A 22988-nucleotide genomic window follows, 5' to 3' on the forward strand; every position below is an offset into this window, starting at 1 on the left:
GCCAAGACAATCAACCGGCAGCGATGGAAAGTCCCCAACTGCCTGTGGGGTCCCCGTAAGTGGAGTGCTGAGCGCACTATCTCCTGATCTCAGGAGGAACTTTGTCAAAAGCCCAGGAACGACCGGTTCCCAACATGCATGTGAGGAATACACTGCGTGTACACGCAGAGTGTGTTTTGCACGTCTGTGGTATGTGTGCATGTACACGTGGTGCGTGTGTGCATTTGGTAGACATTGCGTGTGCATGTGGAGTGTGTACTGCATGTGTGTGGTGTAGGTGTGCATGCTTGTCCGTATGTGTGCATGCACATGCAGAGACCGGTTCCATGGGCCCCTGACAGAGAGAAACATCACGTCCTGTCCGGACAAAAGAGCATAAAAGGGATCCTCCCCTTTGTGTCCCTGCTGCTGGGCCGCCCGGCCCCCGCCCCTCCCAGGGCCCCGGCACTGGCACAGGTACCACGCCGCATGCGCAGGCTTCCACACCCTACTGAACAGGCTTCGCCTAAATGCACATCAACTATGGCCGAGTCAATGGCCTGAAGGACAGTGACCGTTTTATTCTCAGTGCGGTGTTTTACCTCCTCCCTACGTCTCCTCTGGACCTCAGGTCCGATACCTTCAGTCATGCTGCAAAAACACTGGATGTCTGTGTGCACAAGTGATAGGCTTGATGCCGCTAGAGGGAAACCTCACAAATGGAAGGCATCTTCATGTGAAATCCTCTACCGTCTAAGCCGGCAGAAACCTGGCGTCTCCGTACCTGCCAGAAGGTTGCCTGATGGAGAGGCGACCCAGAAGACTATTCATTTATGCCCGTGTAGTGTGAGGTCAGGCGCGGGTCACGTGCACACTGGCTAGGTCACCGACGCCAACAACAACGATTTCTGAGCTATTGCTTGGATTTTCCAACAGTGCCCAAGACACCCAAGAAAGGAAGACATTTCTATCAACTGCATGTCACTGGTCTGGAGGAGATGCTGTCTGTTACTTCACAACACTGACAGGACCTCTGGCCACCGGCTTCCAGAGTGTGTGACTCAGCTTTGAGAAGCTCCCTCTGGCTCACGAAGCAGAGACACGTGTGTTGAAAGAGGTTGCACAGCCCTTGGGATCTGGGGAAGGGCCAAGGACCAGGTTACAGGAGAATCGTCCAGGGGCCACACTGACGATAAGCTTCGGCTTGGGTGTGGGGAAGCCACGGCCACGGACACACGGTGGGCTCTGGGGACTGGAATGCCTCCCCGTGCAGGATGCCACGCCTGAGGTCAACGTTGTGACCTCCCCCCAGTGCACCTGCCGTCTTGGAGACCTCCACACCCTCTCGCTATCGCCACCCATGAGAAAGCCTGGGATAGGACAGGTTTCCAGGGAAGCTGGAAACGTGAAGGTGCAGGATTCATCCTCACAGAGGAAGAAATATGGCAGACAGAGCAAGTGGGCACCAACCAAGTTGAGAAACCAACGCTACGAATGTCCCATGAAAAAAGCACTGAGGGAGCTCTGGGTGACGCTGTGACAGATGCATGCCGGTCGGGTCTGAGGCAGAGGAGTAGGTGGACACAGGTGGGAAGAATAACCCATGTAGGTTTGGTGATCACAAGTAAAATGTAAGGACCTGCCTGTCTAATGGGCTGAGTAACAAATCATCTCCCCAGGGACCCAGTGTCATATGGGAGAGATGTGTTTACAGATCCGTTAGAAGCAGAGGACACCTCCCTACGACGTGAAAGCGGAAAAATGGACCTGAAGGCGTTAAGTGGTCAACGGACTGGAAATCTGGGAAGAATGAAGCGCGTTTTACGCTAGTGGATTCGTAGCTGAATGAACAGTTCAAGACGGTGAAAATAAACCTGCTTCTTTTTAGAAACGAGCAAAGCCCTTCATCCTGAGCTACGATGGAGTTGGATGTTCATGAGAAAAATAAGAGACTTCCTGATTAAGAGAGAAAGCAACACATCCAGTTTCTCGGGAAACCGCAGCCTCAGAGGGAATTCGGCCAATGTAATTGAGGGCTCCACACTTTTCTTTATTTCCTTAAACGTGTGCTCCTGGCTCCCAGGGCCTGGCTGGTGTCCTGGATCCAAGTGCTCACCAGCGAAATTTCCTTGAAAATAGTAGAACGAGAGATAAATTCCCATCCATTCACCGCCTCTCCATCCAGAGTTTTTCTGCCCTGAATTCTAACTGTTGGAAGAGAGAAACCAAATGCTCGCACACATTTCCCCTGGCTGATTTATCGACAGTGGGGTTAACAGGGACCACAGACTAGCACGCTTATGGAATTGTAAATGACTCGGCTTCCTACTGCTGTGCAGAGGGGAAAAACAGACTCCCTCCAGAGGGTGACCGGTTGCACGTACCAGCTCCCCCTCGCGGGCCCCTCTTCCAATGTACAGCTGTCAACACAGAAAGGCGACACTTGCGACCTTGGCACTCAGGCGTGGGTGACTGCCACATCTCCACGGGCCGGGCACACCTTCGGGATCAGGCATGATCAGGAAGACACCACCATTCTGAGGATTCACGCCTCGCTTTCTCCACCCCTGCATCGTCCTGGGGGTCTGTCCTGCCTCGTGAACTGTGTGCCCTGCCCCTTGGCACCTTCACACCCTGCACTGTGGTCCTGACCCACCGCCTCTGGCTGCAGGCACCCTGGGCTCCTTCTTCAGAGGCTCCGGGGTGGAGACCAATGAAGTCAACAGGTCAAAGCCAAGCATGACTCAACTTCTCCACATTCTGCTTCTTTAAAGGTAGCACGTCTTAACTATCTTCAATGAGGGTATTGACTCTCCAGAGATGGGACTGGAAACAGAACCTTTGACCCCACTGAGCCCAGTCACGTGGGTGCTCAGGGTCCTCAGCACTCACATCTGTAGGTCTTCCCAGCCCTGAGACCAAGGCAGACCATGGTGGGAAACGAAAGGTCCTGGGTCAATGCCCCGAAATACTACAGGAGGCAATCGTGGTCACTCTTTAAAATAGTTCAAGGGGCGCCTGGGTGGTTCAGTCCGTTAAGTGTCCGACTTCGGCTCAGGTCATGATGTCACGATTCGTGGGTTCGAGCCCCACGTCGGGCTCTGTGCTGACAGCTCAGAGCCTGGAACCTGCTTCTGATTCTGTGTCCCCTTCCCTCTCTGCCCCTCCCCTGCTCGTGCTCTGTCTCTCTCTCAAAACTAAATAAACATTAAAACCTCTTTAAAAAATAAAATAAAACAAAATAAGGGTCTGTTTGTGGAAAACAATGTTCATCATCCATTTTTGTTTCTCTAGTACCTTCTCCATGTCTCTACAACAAGGTTCACAGAGTTCAAACATTATTTCCATTAAGGCTGCAGGTGGAATTAAGGTTGCTAATTTTCTGGCCTTGAAATTGAGAAGGAATTCTGGGTGGGTCCATTAGGACCACAAAGCTGGGAGCTGGAGGTCAAAGGGACCTTGATGAGCAGTAAGACAGAGGAAGGGACTGTGTTCCAAGCAATGTCGGGTAGGGGTGGGGCTCTAGATGCTGGAAAAGGCAAGAAAATTCTCTTCTGCTAAAACGGGCAAAGGAAACAGAGCCTTGTTGGTGGCTTGATTTAACGCAAGGAGAAATGCGTCCAATTTTGATCTCGAGAACGGCATGCTAGCATTTTTTAAAGCTTTTAAATGTGTATCTCTTTTTGAGAGAGAGGACGTGAGGTGCGCTGTGCTCAGTCAGCACAGAGCCCGACACACGGCTCACACTCATGAACCAGATCATTACCTGAGCTGAAATCAGGAGTCGGGTGCTTAAGCGACTGAGGCACCCGGATGCCCCTTTATTTATTAACTTTTGAGAGAGAGAGAGAGAGAGCATGAGTGCAAGTGAGAGAGGGGCAGAGAGAGGGAGAGAGAATCCCAAGTGGGCTCCATGCTCTCACTAAGTTGGTGGTGATGTGTTACAGCACCATCTGGAAACTGATACACGTGACAGCTTCCTCTGACTCCATCACTGATTCTCCCCTTGACCTTGACTAGGATGACTCCTGCCTCATTGGATTAGCATTTTAACTCCCTTCCTGTACTTTCTTAAAAAAACAGACATCCAGATTTATTCATCCTGAAGATGACTCAACTCGTTTTCCTCATTACTTTGTGTGAAGGGAATAAATAGATTATATTGATAACCCACATTTTTTTGAGTTCCCAGGATGGCTGGCTTCCAAGGGACAAAAACTAAATGCGTATTTTATGATATACAGATAATGCTCTTTAAGATTAAATACAATATTTAGTCCTGACTTTCAGCAATTTCTATTTCGCTCCTGTGTTCACTGGTCCAGTGCTATAAAAAAAAAAAATCAAGCCAAGTCCAATAAAGCAGATTACTTAGTTCATTAAAAAGTCTGACATGCAGGGCGCCTGGGTGGATCAGTCAATTAAGGGTCCAACTTTGGCTCAAGTCATAATATTGCTATTCCTGATTTGAGTCCCACGTCGGGCTCTGTGCTGACAGCTCAGAGCCTGGAGCCTGCTTCAGATTCTGTGTCTCCCTCTCTCTCTGCCCCTCCCCTGCTCGTGCTCTGTCTCTCTCTTGAAAGTGAATAAAAATTGCAGTAAAAAATTTTTTTAAAAGTCCAACATGGAATGCTGCCCGGGGACTCCGTTGGTCAAGCATCTGACTTTGGCTTAAGTCATGACGTCATGGTCTGTGGGGTCCAGCCCCACATTGGGCTCTGAGCTGACAGTGCAGAGTCCCCTTGGGACTGTCTGCCCGAATCTATCACTGGCCCTCCTCTCTGTCTCTCTTTCAAAAATAGACAAACATTAAAGAAGTTTTACTGAACATAATCTGACATGGAATGCTCCTGCAATACTTACTTGGACAAAGTATAGGTCAGTAAGAACAGAAATTGTCAAATAATTTATTGGCAAAGTGAACAACTTCACCAAACTCAAAGACTGAATGTCAAGGCTGCGGATCGTATGTATGTCATTCACAGTGTAACAAACTGTGTGTGTGTGGTATCAAACTTAGATTCAAAAAATCAAATAAATACTATAGCAAAGGCATTCCTGGAACTTTCAGTGAACACGCGACTTGGAACCGAGTGTCCGAGTCTTAACGGCAAAGCATCCATTATAGACCACACAAACACTCAGAAGTCTCTTTAGAGAGAGGTAACTCTTAGCATAAAGGAAGGCGGGTTTCAGATCTTAACGAGCATCTGGGGCTGTCCTGAGGACTGGCAGAGGGGAGGTGACCTCTCGTTTCTGACCCTTGATGTCAGACCTGTCGTCTTCTGACTCATTTCCGACTCTTGCTTTTTATGACTGTGCGGCTCCAAAAGACAGAAGGGAAGCCTGTGGCACAAAGCATGAGTTGACATTTGAAGCTCATTTCGTTGAGTTGAAAGCCCACAGATGCCACTTTTTCAGCTCCCAGTGCCACCCGGGAGGACCCGGAGGAGGGGGGCACGCAGTGTGTGTCGCTCCGGGTGGTCCCGGGCACCCACACAAGGAGCCAGCCACACATGCGGATGGGACCCGGCTGAGGTCCCCTGAGGCCAGTCTTCCGCCCAAGGTTATGCTACAGTTTTCTTCTAAGGCCACATAAGGGGATGGGCATCACTCTGAGGAATTCGTGTCTAGGACGATTTCCTGGGACTGAATCGTGCCTCCACATAGAATTTCTAACACGAGAGGAAATGGAGGGTGGTGGGACATGTGGGTCCCAGGACACAAAGTCAGAGGCATCCAGGGGACTGAGGTACCTGTGTCACCTCCAGGATGTCACCGCAAACAGGCATGAGGGATCAGGAAAAAGGCAAGTGATAGACGTGCCACAGTTAGGAAGGACTGAAGAGAAGGATTATCCCGTCTGATGGAACATGTATTGTTGGATGCCACTGAGGAAACAGGAACGTAAATAACAGGATGTTATGATACCAGAAAATCTGCTTCCTTTGCATTAGATGGGAGAATGGAATTGCTCTCATGTTGGAAAGTGTTGTTTTATTTTCAGAGGTGCACGGTAAGTTATTTTGGGAAGAGATGCTATGATGTCTATTTCTTTGAATCAGTTATGATTATATACATGTCATCCACCATAGCTGTTTATATATTAATACCCTATTTCTAACTAGGGGAGATTCTCCTTATGGTGGACATGTCTTACTGTTTGGAGACAGTGCGGGTGTGTTCTTAGGGGATGGGGAGGGTCCTACAGACAGGCTCCTAGTTCCTGGAGGCCAGCAAGGATGAGGAATCCCGAAGGAAGCTCAGGGTAGCTCCACACACACAATGATCAGTAGTGCCTCAAATGATGAAAGGGTGCTCACTCGGGGATGTGCGTGTGCAGCAAGACAGCAGTCAGTGACTTGCTGTGACTCTGGGCAGTTACTGACTTTCTTACACCTGTCTGTCTGTCTGTCATCTATCCATCCATCCAACTACCCACGCATCCTCTATCTATCCATCCATCCAAGTTATCCATCCAATCACATCTATCGATCATCATCTATATATCTACAGACACACACACCAATCCACCATATCTATCGATCGATCTGTCTCCCTATCCATCCATCATCTTTCTGTCTATATGTCTATCAGTCTGTTTATCCATCCATCCATCATATCTATCTATCTATATGTCTATTGGTGTTTATCCATCATATCTATCTGTCTAACTTTCATCTATCTTTCTACCTTGTATCTACCATATCTCTATCTATCCATCCATCCATCCAATTTATCTATCCCCCCATCCATCCATCTACCCACCTATCCATCCATCCGTCTATCCATCTATCCATCAATCATCCATCCTTCAATCCATGTATGCATGCATCCATCATCCACCCATCATCCATCCATCAATCCATCCATCCATCCATGCAACCATCCATCCATCCATCCACCCACCTATCCATCCATCCATGCAACCATCCATCCATCCATCCACCCATCCATAATCTATCAATCTACCTACCTACCTAACTACCTGCATATGTGTAGCAACTCTGGTGGAATGTTAACTTTTATTAAAACAAAATGATGGGTATTGAATGCATGATTCTTTCAATATTCATCCAATTTTGAAAGTTTAGTACAATAAATAAATAATGAAACACCTGGGTCCAGAACAAAAACCACATTTAAAAATGCACACCATTAGGAAAAACTGTAAATGTAAATTGCAGCAGAAATCACTGTTATTCTTCTCAGGAAAAAAAACTATTTCAGCTAGCTGGCTGCTGATCACAATAAGAATCTTAGGAGACACAAACTAAAAACAAGGCATCATCATTTAATAACCTAGAAATAGAAATAACTGCCATGTTCGCTTTCATAAGCCAGAAAACAGAAAGGTCACACAACTTGATAGATATTTCAATCAAATTGTACCAGAAATAGGACACAGTTAAGGTATCATGCTTCATTTTGGAGAGAAATTCAGTAGCATTAAGATGGATGAGAAATGAGTGATATCGATCAAGCTTCATAAAAGCAATCTCTGCTTCTTTTCATAGCAAAGTGTCAAGAGAAGCATCTGGGTCCAGTGGGAGATACCCCAACAGAGCTTTAGGCACAGAAACATAGAGAAGTTTTCTGCAAAAACCACTCCTCCTGGAAACAGAAAGAGCTCTAAACTTAGAGTCCCGCCTGGAGGCAGGCCAAACAGGAAAGGAAAGGAAAAGCTTCAAAGTCAGAACAGTTCTGTGAGTTGCATTGCTCAGGAGAAAACGGGATGACCTTCCAGAAATCCCGTATGAAATAAGTAATGCTTTACGATTCCTAACCAGAAACTAGAGGCATTCCGAACCCTGACCCAGAGTTCAACTCTTGTTAAGGTCTGTGTATTTGGGTTCTCCAGTACCCTCGGGGTAAACGGATTGGGAGGTCATGTTTCCTGTATTATTGAACTAATGTGTCTATTCATTGATTTGTGCCGTGTGACTATATGACTTATTTTTCAAAATAAACATACATAAGTGAAAGTCGTAGATTTTAATCTACAGTACAATATTATCAAATATGTGTGAATACATCCTATGAACGTCATCCATACAAATATACATAATCCACAGAAAGAGAAAGTATATTCCTACCACCCCACAGAAACCGTATTCTGGTCAACACCTGCTATTCTGCCGAAGTGACCACAGATCAGGATTCAATACCCTGGATTGGTTTTGCCTGGTCTTTAAAGTTAAATAAACAGGGGGCACCTGGGTGGCGCAGTTGGTTAAGCCTCCAACTTCAGCTCAGGTCAGATCTCACATTCATGGGTTCAAGCCCTGTTTCGGGCTCTGTGCTGATAGCTCAGAGCCTGGAGCCTGCTTCCGGTTCTGTGTCTCCTTCTCTCTCTACCCCTCCCCCTCTCATGCTCTGTCTCTGTATCAAAAATAAATTTTAAAAACATTAAAAAATTTAAAAGAAAATAAAGTTAAATAAATGGAACTACACAGTGCACATGCTTTTCTCCTGTACCCTCCTTTACGTCACATGTGTTTTGGGATTGACCCATTTTGTTGTATTTGACCAATTTGCTGTATTTTCTCAGCATCCCATTATGTGAAAAATGCTACAATTTGGGTTGTCCACTCTCCTACAGAAGGAATCTGGCTTCTTGTAGTGTGATGTCATTAAGAACAAAGACGCGTTTGGGGTGCCTGGGTGACTCAGCGGGTTGAGCATCTAACTCTTGATTTGGGGTCAGGTCATGAGGTGTTGGTTCACAGGATCGTGTCCCATGCTGAGAGGCGCACGGACATCATGGACCTTGGTTAAGATTCTCTCCCCCTTTTATGCACACGCACACATTGTATCTCAAAAAATAAAGATATAATAAACATTTCCAAATAAAAATAAAGATGCTACGAAACTCATGGATGAGTCTATTGGAGAACATCTGCTTTCATTTTTCCCATGTAAACGTCTAGGAGTTGAATGATGTCTTCAGGAATGTGGGGATGATTTGATAACTACACTACTGTCTGCTTCTCTTGACTGTTCTTCAACAGCATTTGCTCTCTTTGCCATTTGCATATATTCTGTTGTGATGCATCTGCTCAAGTCCTTTTGAAGAGAATATATATTTGTTAAAATATGTGACTTATAAATTTAAGTATATATGCATTCATAACAATGTATAACACAAATAATGTATGCTCTATGTGTGATCATTTATTTAAGTGTATCATGAAGTTAAATGAATATTTATGTATCTCTCTACAACATTTGTTTATCTGCTCCAAAAATAACATTGATAAAACCCTATTTATCAATAGATGCACTATGGGTATCTTCTCCCAATCTGTGTGGGATACTAAAACACAGTACCTAGCAGCTTCGGGAATGTGTCAAGTACAATGAGCAGCAAAATTGCTTCACATGATCGATACGGTTAGAAGGAAAGAAATGTGATGTATCAAGTATTTAATTTTGCAACCTAGGAAAGTAGATAAAGAAGAGCCAAGTAAACACAGAGAGAGGAGGAAAACAGAGAATATTCATGTAATAAAAGGAGACCCAACCAAATCACAGTAAATAGAAGGGAATGATAAAGAGAATGCTAATCCACTAAATACAGAACAACAGAGATATTCCAAAAAACCAAAAACATGGTTTCTTTGGGGAAATCGGACGGTTAGCACCTGTGCATTATCCCCTTCAAGGTCACCATAGTCAGGATGAAGCACATTTCCATTGCCTGGGACAGATGCCACCTGTCACTGGGGGTTCATTCCACTCCATCCTTGACCCTAACTGTTCAACTCAGCGCATACCAGTTCTGTCTTGTTTATTTACTTTTGAGAGAGAGAGATGTGAGCTGGGGAGGGGCAGAGAGAGGGAGACACAGAGTCTGAAGCAGGCTCTGAGCTGTCAGCACAGAGCCGGACATAGGGCTCGAACCCACAGACTATGAGACCGTGACTTGAGCTGAAGTCGGACGCGTAACCGACAGAGCCCCCAGGTGCCCGTCTTGGTCATTTTCAAACAAACGATGCAGTGTTGCTGACTACGGTCATGCCGGTGTGCAATGGATCCCACAAATCACCCACCTATCAGCGGACGTTCATACTTGCTGACCCCCATTTCCTGTGTCTGCTACCGCCCACCCCCCAGCGCCTGGCAACTGCCCTCCAACTGCCAGCTCCTAGGACTTGACTCTCAGATTCCACGTTTCAATCGGATCATGCAGTATTTGCCCTTCAGGGTCGCCCATGTGTCAGTAAATGGCAGAATCTTTCTTTTGAAGCGCTGAATAACATCTCATTGGGCACATATGTGTATCCATGATCACAGGGTCTTTTATTACCTTCTAACTTTTTGTTCAAGTACAAAAAACATACAGCGCTCTACAGATGAGTCTCAAATGTACCAATGACTCAGCCATTCTATACATGGCTCAAGGTGCTTCTCACAATGAGGAATACTGTTAGATAATCACACGTTCTTTATCCATTCAGTCATTAGCAGACACTGTGCCTGTTTCCAAGCCTTGGTGACCTGGACTAAGAGTCTTAGATAATCACACGTTCTTTATCCATTCAGTCACCAATGGACACTGAGGCTGTTTCCAAGTCTTGGTGACCAATGGTTTGATTTCTCCTGGGCAGACACCTGGGGGTGAAATGTCTGTGTCATGTACAAAGTTTATATTTCGTCTCATGAGCTGACGCCAAAACGTTTTCCAAAGCAGTCGAATCATTCGCATTGCCATCAGCAACGTGCGACAGCTACCTACCCATATCAGGGTTCTCCAACTTCATTCTACCCCTCCTACTCAGAGTGCATTAATATTTCATTTGGGATTTAATTTATCTCTCACTGATAAGTAATGTCAATACCAGTGAATACACTTGACATTTATGTAGGTTTTCAATTGACTGTATCATTTATCTATTATCTGAAGTAGATTTATCATTTGAGTTTTTAATTGAATTTTCTTTTAAAGTATGACCTCTCTTCTTATCCTTAAGAGATTTTTAAAATCAATTCTGTATGTAATCTCTTTGTCAGCTACAGATGTTGCAAATATTTTCTCCCAGTCTGAGTTTTTACTTTCCTTTGGAAGACCAAGTGTTTTTTTTTATTTTAATGGAGACAATATATTTTTTGGTCTCTGTGCACGTCCAATTTAAAAGATCTTGGGGCATCTGGGTGGCTTAGTTAGTTAACCGTCCAGCTCTTGATCTCATAGTTCGTGAGTTCAAGCCCCCTGTTGGGCTCTGTGCTGACAGAATGGAGCCAGCTTGGGATTCTCTCTCCCTCTCTCTATGCCCCTTCTTCACTTTCTCTGCGTCTCTCTAAAAATAATCTTTAAAAACAAATAAAGGATCATTTTCCCTCCTTCAGTGACATAAAAATCTTTGTTAAATTTAACATTTTATACTTTTATTATTTTTTAAAAGAGTTTATTTTTAAATAATCTCTCCCCCCAATGTGGGGCTAGAACTCACAACTCCAAGATCAAGAGCTGCATGTTTCACTGACCAAGGCAGCCATGTGCCCCCCTCATTTCATACTTGTAAATGTAACTAGATTTATGATCCGTTGAGATTAATTTTTTGTATGCTATGAGGAAACTTGGAGGTTGATCACTTTTTCCCCATTTGTGTACTCAGAGTAACATTCAAAATGAGAGCACAGTGATTATGCTTATCTACGGTTTTTTCTTCTAAAGATTTTGTATAGGGTTCTAACCTGTTTTCTCCCACAAGTACTACAGAGGTCAACAAAAGAGTCACATGACTCTGCTGTTTTCCTTATTGAAGCTTATGAAAATTCAATTTTTAATATGTATTTACAGCTATTTGGGTTTTCTTGTTCTTGTATATCACTTTATGGAATTCAGATCTTTGAAGAATTTGTCCATTTCAAAAAGGTGGTGTATTTTATTGCTACAGGGTTCTGAATCATGGTGCTTCAATATTTCGTTGCCCATGTCCGTATGGTTGGAAAGGTGTCCAGAATCGACTCACGATATTGGCAGTTTGTAAAACCTCCTTGGCGATGAGGTCTCATATACCAAGCGTAACGAACTTTATAAGTAATTAGGTTTTTAATGATGGTCACCTGTGTCTTCCCCAGCAGAACCAAAAATCTTACATAGTACAGGATCAGTACCAGGACTCGGAAATTGATAGAACACTTCCGTTAAATACACCACAGACCTGATTCAGATTTCACAACACTTTACATGCACGCTGTGTGTGTGTGTGTAACAGAATCAACTTCTGGGGTGCCTGGGTGACTGTCAGTTAAGCCTCTGACTTTGGCTCAGGTCATGATGGCAATTTGTGAGTTCAAGCCCCACACCCGGCTCTGTGCTGACAGCTCAGAGCCTGGATCCTGGTTTGGATTCTGTTTTCCCCTCTCTCTGCCCCTTCCTGCTCAGGGTCTCTCTCTCTATCTCTCTGTCTGTCTCTCTTTCAGGAACAAGCATTAAAAAAAAAAAAAAAGAATCAGGGCACCTAGGTGGCTCAGTCAGTTAAGCCTCCGGCTTCGGCTCAGGTCATGATCTCACGTTTATGAGTTCGAGCCTCACATCGGGCTCTGTGCTGATAGCTCAGAGCCTGGAGCCTGTCTTCAGATTCTGTGTCTTCCTGTCTCTCTGACCCTCCCCTGCTCATGCTGTCTCTCTCTCTCTCTCTCAAAAATAAATAAAAGACATAAAAAAATTTTTTTTATTAAAAAAAAGAATCAACTTTGGATTTTGTTAATGATTCATTTTTCAATTTTAATGATGTAAAATCCATTTTGTCATTCCTTCTAGTTATTTTCCATTAAACTTGCTCTGTTCTTTACTGGTTGGAAAACTTAGCTGACATTATATAATTTTATATTTTTTGTATAAGCATATAAAGATACAAATTTTCCACCATGTTCTGCCTTGCTGGCTAGCAATAGATTTAGATAGATTTTTGTTTTATTGTCTGTTGGTAATTGTATTTAAAAAAAATTCTTTGGGGACCATTTGTTTTGACTGATGGTAATTCAGAAATGTACGTGTTGTGTTTTTCTTTCTTCGTGTTGTTTAATTCCTAAATATTTGCAGATTCCTACATATGCAGTGTTCATCAAGTTCTAATTTAATCCCACTGTGATCAGTAATTACGCAGAACACAAGAAAAATTTGATTAAAACAAAAAGCAGAGGAAGGGGAGAATGCTATTTGAACTTGATGAAAGATCATGAGAAAAATACCCAAAATACTGGATATTCCAAGTTTGGAAAACAGTGTGGCTACGTTTCTGGTGGTTTCTGACACAGAACATGGAGAATTTTGAGCTTGATCAGAGAACCAGCAAACTTTGTTTCAACCGGCTCAGTAACAGTCCTCGGAAATGACTTGGTCTCCTCCGGGAGCTCCTTAGGGCCACACAGAAAAAGGCCATTACCTACCTCCTTCCTCTCTCACAAGATTCTCCAGAGCCTGCGGAAGACACAAAAGGTGTGTTCAGTCCACACGGACAGCTTGCTTGGAGGAGTCTTTTACGTGGTAGAAAAAACCAGAAGGATGAGCCAAGCCCTGGAGGGGCTCAGTCGGTTGAGCATCAGCTTTGGCTCAGGTCATGATCTCAGTTTGTAGGTTCAAGCCCTGCGTTGGGCTCTGTGCTGACACCTGTGTCCCTCAAAAATGAATAAATATCTTTTAAAAAATTAAAAAAAGGGCAAGCCAAAGGAGATGAAATTTAACAGAGAAAGGGAAACATCTTGCATTGCCTTTTTAAAAGTAACTCGGACAAGGTAGGCAAAGCCTAAAATATGTAGTACTATCCCTTTCTAGAAAGTTTTTGGGAAAGTGTTTGCCGATCTTTGCTCTGAACAAATGTTTTCTGGGCGTAGGATATCCCGTGAGATTATTCGGTTCTATAGAGTCATGAGTGAATTCGATGGGCTTCTGCTCTACTTTTAATAATTGATGGCTTTACCTCATAGGAGTAAAATGAGAACCTAATCATTATCAATAACATCCTAAAAATTAATGATGCTCTGAACAAATGACTTATAACATTCTCTATGTATAGGAGCACCTGGGTGGCTCAGTCAGTTGGGCACCCAACTTCAGCTCAGGTCATGATCTCACGATTCGTAGGTTCGATCCCCGTGTAGGTCTCTGTGCTGACAGCTCAGAGCCGGGAGCTGCTTTGGATTCTGTGTCTCCCTCTCTCTCTCTCTGCTCCTCCCCCATTCACACTCTGTCTCTCTCAAAGATAAATAAACATTAAAATGATTTTTTAAAATTTTCTTTGTGTATAGTATTGGGCAGTTCTTCTTCCTACCACCAACCCCCAAATTTAGAGAACTTAGGAAACCAGGAAACCGTGGCCCAACCATTGCAGTCAGGTATAGAAGGTGTTCACAAAAGGGCATTTCCAAAATTCCACGGGAAGGCAGTTTATGACAGTCTGCCCTCCCCCCTCCGCCTGCCTGGATTGCTTTCCTTCTCGTAAAACGAAACAAAGGGGCAGCTGCGTTCCTGTTCACAAGACAGCAGTCCGCGACCTGCAGTAACTGTGCAGTTACTGAGCACCGCAGGTGGCAAAGGTCAACAGCCCAGGTCAGGTGTCCTTTCTTGTCTCTGAGCCCACAGCTAATGATGTGACCACGGACCATAGAAAGATCGGCCTACAGAGCAAAACACAGGGAGTTTATTTTCTGAGAAGCTATTATCAAGTCGCAGCCTATAACTGATGTGCTGCGCGTCCCCCGGATGACAGACATCGGGGCCATCTATCCGGTGAAGCAAGAAATGCTTTGCATTGAAACGCCCGTGGGGTGTTTAGTTTTCTCCTCCTACGGGCCAAGCCTGCTGGTTACCAATCACGGCCTCACACCTGAAAACAGATGCGTAAAAATGGACGTGAGCTTGTGTGTCGCATGCAGCCTGAGTGTGGCCCGGTGCCACTGCATTTTCTTTGACGGAGCTGACGAGGGAAAAAAAAAGTTGATGTTATGGGGGAGGGGGGGAGCCTGCCTGAGGTACATTTGCTCTTGGGGACCTCCTCTGACACAAGTAAGGAAAACACAAACAACTTTGCTCAGGACAGAGGCACATTTTGGATGCATTTTGGCGAAATCAGCTAAAGGGATCAACCCTGGAACATCATACAGTGTTTGGAAGGAAATGACCTAACACAGAACGAGCAAAGCCAACAGAGTCAGGGGTGACGTCGACAAAATACACTTGTTACAAGTGAGGGCTCAAGAGAAGTCGTAAATGAGACCTCACCGTATTGATGGGTCCCAGAAGTGTTTTCTCCACAGAGGGAAGGGAACAGCGATGGCCAGGTCCCCGGAGAACGGTGGAGCGTTTGCAAACAGAGCCCCTCGCAAGTTGTGCAGAAGAAAGCTCAATGAAAAACAACAGCTTACAGGGGCGCATGGGGGTCTCAGCTGGTGAAGCGTCCAACTCTCGATTTCAGCTCAGGACTGATCTCGCCGTTAGTGAGTTCCAGCCTTGCACTGGGCTCTGCACGGACACCAGAGTGTTTGTGATTTTCTCTCCCTCTCTGATGTTCTCTCTGCCCCTCCCCCCCTTCTGAAAATAAATAAACTTATGAAAAAAAAGACTATTTACAAAGATGTGGAGAAGACTGCCCTCAACAGTCTGTACTCTGGATTTGCACTAGCAGAATGACTGAGCTTTACCCAGCCCAGGGGTGGGAAGGGGTAGGAGACAGGAGGTGCTCATCAATGCTGGTGAGTTTTGGAGTGCTGCATGTAGGCACACCCATGGAAAAGCCACAAAGCAATCTTGTCTTTTGGGTTTTAATTTTTGTAAATATTTGTTTATTTTTAAGAGAGAGAGAGAGACAGAGCACAAGCAAAGGGGGGCAAAAAGAGAGGGAGACACAGAATCCAAAGCAGGCTCCAAGCTCTGAGCTGTCAGCACAGAGCCTGACGTGAGGCTTGAACTCACACACCATGCCATCACGACCTGAGCCAAAGTTGGACACTTAACCCACTGAGCCAGCCAGGCTCCCCCAGAAAAGCAATCTTAAGTGAGGGCGCCAGTCCTACCACATGAAAACATTTGCGCAATCTTGTCTCAGTAAAATAGTACCATCTTGTCACACATTTTCACAGACAAGTTCAGCAGAAGACAAAGTTCAGAAATGGATCCAAGCACACATGAAAATGAAATCGATACAGTGATGATACCACTATTGAGTGAGAATCTTGGGGTAAATTAGAATAAAATAGATTCCCTATTCCCTACCTCACACCATACACAAAACAGACTCTAAATGGATTACACTTGTAACTGAGAAAAAAATTGAAAATGTACAATTTAAGAAATGGAGAAGAAATAATTTCTCTAAGACCTGGATATAAAGACATAACCGTGCTTTCAAACTCCTTAAAAGTCTAAATGTAATCAGACAGATGACAGATGGATGACAGGGAAATAGATATAAAGAAGATGGGTAGATAGCAGATGACAGGCACATAGATAGATGGGTAAGAGTTAATTTATATATTTGCTTTTTGACTTATTGCCATAAACACTAGATAAGGTTGAATACATCCAATGTTATATTTAAAACTGATTAAAGGAAGAAAACACTGAACATCCCACATAATGAATACGATAAACGAATTCTTTAAAAAAAATTTTTAATGTCTATTTATCACCAAGAGACAGAGAGACATAGCATGATCATGGGAGGGGCAGAGAGAGGGAGACACAGAATCCGAAACAGGCTCCAGGCTCTGAGCTGTCAGCACAGAGTCTGACACGGGGCTCACACTCACGAACTGTGAGATCATGACCTGAGCCAAAGTCGGACGCTCAACCGACTGAGCCACCCAGGCGCCCCAAAATTTCTAGTATCTAAACTAAGCACTCAGAAATAGGGCAGAATCCATGCTGTGTTCTTCCTGCAGTAAACTAAAAGTAACTCAGAAACAGTGACTACAAAGAAAGTTCAAAGCAATGAAATAAAATTAAGTGGTACTGCCTGCGTGGCTCAGTTGGTTAAGCCTCTGACGCTTGGTTTCAGCAAAGCTCATGAGCTCAGGGTCATGAGTTCAAGCCCTGTGTTGGGCTGCACACTGAGCATGAGCCTACTTAAAAGAATTAATAGAACAGAACAGAATGGAATAAAACAAAATAAGATAAAATGAGATAAAATGTACTGGTTGGCACATGGAATGTAAATGATTATATTTCGTGTTAAATTGGAAAGTACAACTGTGTGATTTTAAAACGAATCAGAATTTTTAGATTATTTTGCAGAAACATTCTTAAACATAGATCTAAAATAAGGTTAGATAGTAGTTGATGGGCAAAAAGGTATCAGCTAAATGCAACTGAAAGAATGTAACCTTTGAGTATCACGGATATGGAGTGTCTGGTCAAGCACGGTAACCAGAATCAAGACGACCTTTAACGAGTGAACATGGAATTTCTGATGCTGGGTCATCAATCTGTCTATTATCAACATGACAGGAACCATATAAATAAGAAATAATCAGAAGATGATAAAAATGAAATTTTAAAACACGCAACAACCCTCATTCGCGTTTGGCAGATTTAGTACAAGATTGAAAGAAAGAGAAAATGAGTCCTCGAATCACCTGAGTGCTTTTCTGTCCACATCCACATCCTTGGGGAGGGGTGTTTCAGTCCTCAAGAAGTTCTCCATCAGTGGAACTTGCTTAAAAATCAATACTTGGGTAATTTACTAGGCAACCGCTACGTTCCTAAGTCAATGAAAGTAAAATGGCATCCAAAGAAAACGTCATTAAGAAAAAGGTTTAGTCATTGAGACCGACATTTCCAAAAAATGCTGTTGTAGAACCGACACCCAAGAAGTCTGAATTTGCCATCTACCAAAGAGACACATTGCATGACGGGAGCTGCCCCTACAGTGCCCAAAATTTCCTGGAAAAACACCCCAGAGCAAGAAGAGGGACAACCACACACCAGACTCAACGAAAGTCTACCGCAAGTCATGCCTACTCTTCAGGTTAACACTGTATTAAAAGAAGAAAAAAAAATCTCCCCAATTCCAGAGAGTTCTCTCAATGGTCTTGCAGGGCTGCCAGGGAAAGACGCCTAGTCTAACAGGACTGGAAAGACCGAACAGACGAGAGGGAAAAGGTATTCATTCCACAGCCTGCACATTTTACACTAAGAGTATTGCTGATGTCACTCCTTCAGATACTAACTACATGAAAAACGAGATGAGGTCATACAGCAGAAAGATGACATTAGTTAGAGGAAAGGCAATGGAACTCGACTCTGAATACTGGGCACACACTGTGTCTTTCTGGCCATGGGGATTCCTAATTTCCAAAATTAGTACACAAGTTTGATTTGACTGCTGTAATGCCATCCTGTGGGCTTCACTGGTGATACATGTACATTTCTGAGTTTTTGTTTGTTTAGAGTCTGTGTTAGGTACTGCTCAGAAAAACAAAGGAAGTACCAGGGCGCCTGGGGGGCTCAGTCGGTTAAGCATCTGACTCTTGATTTGGGCTCCAGTCATGATCTCATGGTTCACGAGCTGAGCCACGTTGGGCTCTGCACTGAGAGTGCGGAGCCTGCTTGGGATTCTCTCTTATGGAATCTGAGAATCTTGTAAAATGTGAGGCAGTAAGATACAGAATTATTTTCTATAGACCATATTTGAGTTTGAAATGAACCAATTCAATTCATCACCTTATTTTCACTCAGCAAATTTTCTTTTCTTTTGTTTTCGATAAATACTGCTAGGACACTAGGTCACTCTCTCACAAGAGGAGTCCACATTCAGATAACCGCCTTTACTAATTCATACAAATTCTCTTCCCTGGCTCATCTGTGGCTTGTTCTCACGACGTCTTCACTGCTGGTCAAAAATGAAATGTGCTGCTCTTAGGAGATAAAGGCTTGTAGACCTCAATTTAATAAGCTTAGACGTTAGCTTCCGACAACGGAAGAGGAGTCGCATCATTTCTGCTCGTAAATTGTGCATTGTTTCATATAATAACAGAGTTCCCATGGCGTAGTTGCCTCTCTATTGTATTTCCTTCATATTTTCACTCCAAAGGCAAAAGGGAATTGAAATACAACGAGGGAAAACCTAACCAGCTGCATAATAACACAGTAACTCAAAGCTATCACCAACAAATACGATTCTAAAAAGCGATTTTCTCAGCATAATATAGCCACCCAGTAACCATGCGCCGCGCGTTTCGTTTGGGAGACGCTTAGGCACGCTTGCACAGTGATTGCTCAATTCTGCACGCAGCACCCCGGCAGTTAAAATCAAATGCACTGTTGCGGGTCACAAGGGAACGGATACGGCGTGTCCCAAAACAATCTCTGAAATGCAGCGATGTTACCAATTCTTAGTCCAATATGTTTAATTATAAGATCATCTTAGAGTGCTTCAAATACTGAAAAAAATTAGGTGTTTGGAGAAGACAGGGTCCATTTGTTACATTTATCATGTGTTTATGACTCAGTCTAGAGTTCAAGGTGAAATGCGATGGTTGAAAATCTCACTTGTGCTACGGTCACCTGCTGTTTCACTATACCTCGACTAATATTCAGAACATTACAACGTCTGTCAATTATGCAAAACTCGGGGGCTTGTTACTTACAATCAAATGCAAAGATGTTATTCCTAAGATAAAACACCCTTGAATGCATGGGAAGCGTATATAATGTTACGCCATGATTTATTATGGTGTAATTTCTTCCCAAATACAGTTTAATAGATTCAAGTAAATCTTTATACTCTATTAATACTAAAAATCGATGTCAAAGAGTGCTGTCTCTTCATATCTGATAAACTGAACACTCATAAGCTGCTCTCCGATTTCATTTGTTAAGAACCCATCGATGATCAGGCTCCCAGGATTCCATCCCAATACTTAGACGAGGAAATGGAGATCACAAGTTACAATTCTGGGCCAGCTAGTAAATGACGGTACGAACCACAATTTCATCTCACCAGGCAATAGTACCTCAAGCCAGGAAGTCCCACCGGGAATCCTGTGCTTTCCATCAATAGGGTTTAATTATATATGCGTAATTATAAACAGTTTTCCAATTCATTGCCCAAATAATAATCATATGGAGCTAAACCAGTTTATGCAAGGCAGATGAAGATGTAATTTACCCATAAGAAAGACAGCGAGGAAATGTAATTATAAACCGAGTATCCAGGAAGGTCCAATGGTGGAAGGAAACAAAGTTTGGGATCATAAAGGAAAAAGAACAAACAAATCACAGGTGATCCTTTCCTGGTAAATCTATAACAATCCACTGTGTGTAGACAATGGAAGCCATGAAATGTTTTCTTGATAAAAGAGAAAAAGAGAGACAGAGCACAAGCAGGGGAGGGGCAGAGAGAGAGGGAGACACAGAATCTGAAGCAGGCTCCAGGCTCCGAACTGCCAGCACAGAGCCCGAAGCGGGGCTCAAACCCAGGAACTGTGAGATCATGACCTGAGCTGAAGTCGGACACTCAACCGACTGAGCCACCCAGGCGCCCCTGGATATGTTTTTTTATAATTTTTTTCATGTTTATTTATTTTTGAGAGAGAGACAGAGGGCAAGTGGGAGGGTCAGAAGAGAGGGAGACGCAGAATCCCAAGCAGGCTCTGGGTTCTAAGCTGTCAGCACAGAGCCCGATGTGGGGCTCAAACTCATGAACCGTGAGATCATGACCTGAGCCAAAGTCAGAACACCAACAGACTGAGCCATCAGGCGTGCCACTCTGTACAGATATTTCAACTTCGATTAATTAAAGGAACAATTAACAGTTGCATACATGAGTCACACTTGCCATGTTTCAAGGCTCAATAGCCACATGTGGGTTACAACACTGGACAAGACAAGGTTGGAATCTGTCACCCAGAAACTTCTATTGCGCAGTGCTGGTCTCAGAAAAACAAGAGAGCAGGGGCGCCTGGGTGGCTGAATCGGCTGAGCGACCGGCTTCAGCTCAGGTCATGGTGTCCCGGTTCGTGGGTTCGAGCCCCACGTTGGGCTCTGGGCTGACAGCTAGCTCAGAGCCTGGAGCCTGCTTCAGATTCTGGATCTACCTGTCTCTCTGACCCTCCCCTGCTCAGTGTCTCTCTCTCTCCGTCAAAAATAAAAGAAAAAAAGAAAAAAAATTAAAAACAAGAGAGCAGAGAAGGGTCAACGTGTCTTCCAGCAGTCAGCTTTCTGATATAAACGGCTTAACACAAACACCAGAGAAGGTTTGGACTGATAAGTTTAAATTTAGTTAAAAATAAAACTGATCAGATATTTCAAAAAAGGACATTACTATAAATGAACTGCTTTAAAATCATGTCTTAAATTCAGTAATGTACATCTTTTGTCCGCTGTTAAACAATCATTTGTAAATTATACAAGGATACTAATAGAGGGATAAGAAAAAATGTTTTGCAAAAAATAGGTAAAATGGCGTTCCATCATTAAATAGCTTATTATATTTGTAAATGTTTATATATTTATTTTGAGAGAGAGAGAGCCAGCAAGCACATGAGCAGGGAAGGAGCAGAGAGAGAGAGGGAAAATCCAAAGCAGGCTCCATGCTATTACTGCAGAGCCTGATGCAGGGCTCGAACTCAACCAACCATGAAATCAAGACCTGAGCTGAAATCAAGAGTCAGATCTTTAACTGACTGAGTCACCCAGGAGCCCCTCCATCTCTAAATATCTTAAAGGTATACAGCATACCAACAGACACAGCTGACCACGCTGTCCCTCTCTATTTTCCAGTTTCTCAGATTATTTTTCCCCTCATGACCTGAGCCGATGTCAGGTGCTTAGCCAACTGAGCCACCCAGGCGCCCCAAAACACTTCCAAAGTCAGCTAGTAAAATGTTCTTCTCAAGATATCCTAATAGGTTTAAAATTTCCTGAGGGCTAAAGAAAAAATGTTGATGGTGCGCATGAAAAAAAAATAAAGCAAAAATATCATCACCTTCTGATCGCTGAAATGACATTGTAGGCTCCCGCCGGGTTCCACACCAGAGAACAGAAGTGGGCTGGCTTCCGTGGGACCAGACACACAGGCTGTCTGCACGGCCCATCTCCATGCACCGAGGGTGACCATGTGGCCTAAAGCCAGTCTTGGATTTTCTATTTTCTATTTTCTATTTTCTGACCCACCTTGCAGCTCTGCAAGTGGACACTGTCTGCAGGCTTGTGTCCATCGGCTAAACTGTATTCTTTTACCACTTTTTACATCATTTTCTTTTCTCTTATGGGACTCAGGGTTCTAATCTTTAACAGAGCATCCTCAACATTAGCGTTCATCAAAAGAACCCCTACGTAAAAGAGAACGTAGGGACGGCAGTGGATTTTTGGAGGCAGATAATGAAACAAAATGAACAGACCAAGATGATCAAGAATATGATAAATTAAAAATGAACAAAGCAAATTATGCGGGCGGTGATTGCAGACTATTCAAAGACGTACCGATGAGAATCTTCAGATGATGGGTTGTTGAGGAGACGTGTCATTCCTCACGGAGAACACTACTGCCAGATCTTCGGAGAAATATTTAGCTTCTCTCCACCTTGGAGAGCGCACACTCTTGTCTGTGAGTCAATACACAGGCTAACAGATGTTGGGGTTGACTGTACTTGGCAGAAATTTCACATATTCCTTAGACGAAATGAAATTTCTAATCGGTTCCAAAGGAGAAATCTTGTATCCTGCACCAGCGTTTCCAAACAATCTAAATAAATCCTTCCTTCAGAGCAGTAAGATTGAAAATCTGAATTTTGAGGGGCGGCTGGGTGGCTCAGTCAGTTGAGCGTCTGATTCCGGCTCAGGTCATGATCTCATGTTTTGTAGGTTTGAGCCCCGCGTTGGGCTCTGTGCTGACAGCTAGCTCAGAGCCTGGAGCCCGATTTGGATTCTGTGTCTCCCTCTCTCTCTGATGCTCCCCTGCTCTCTCTCCATCAAAAATAAATAAAACATTAGAAAAAAAAATTTAAGGAAATCTGAATCTTTAAGGAGCAATGAATTGTGTTGGAAACAATTCTCGGAATGG

This window comes from Suricata suricatta, chromosome X (assembly GCF_006229205.1).
Source record: "Suricata suricatta isolate VVHF042 chromosome X, meerkat_22Aug2017_6uvM2_HiC, whole genome shotgun sequence".
NCBI lineage: Eukaryota > Metazoa > Chordata > Mammalia > Carnivora > Herpestidae > Suricata > Suricata suricatta.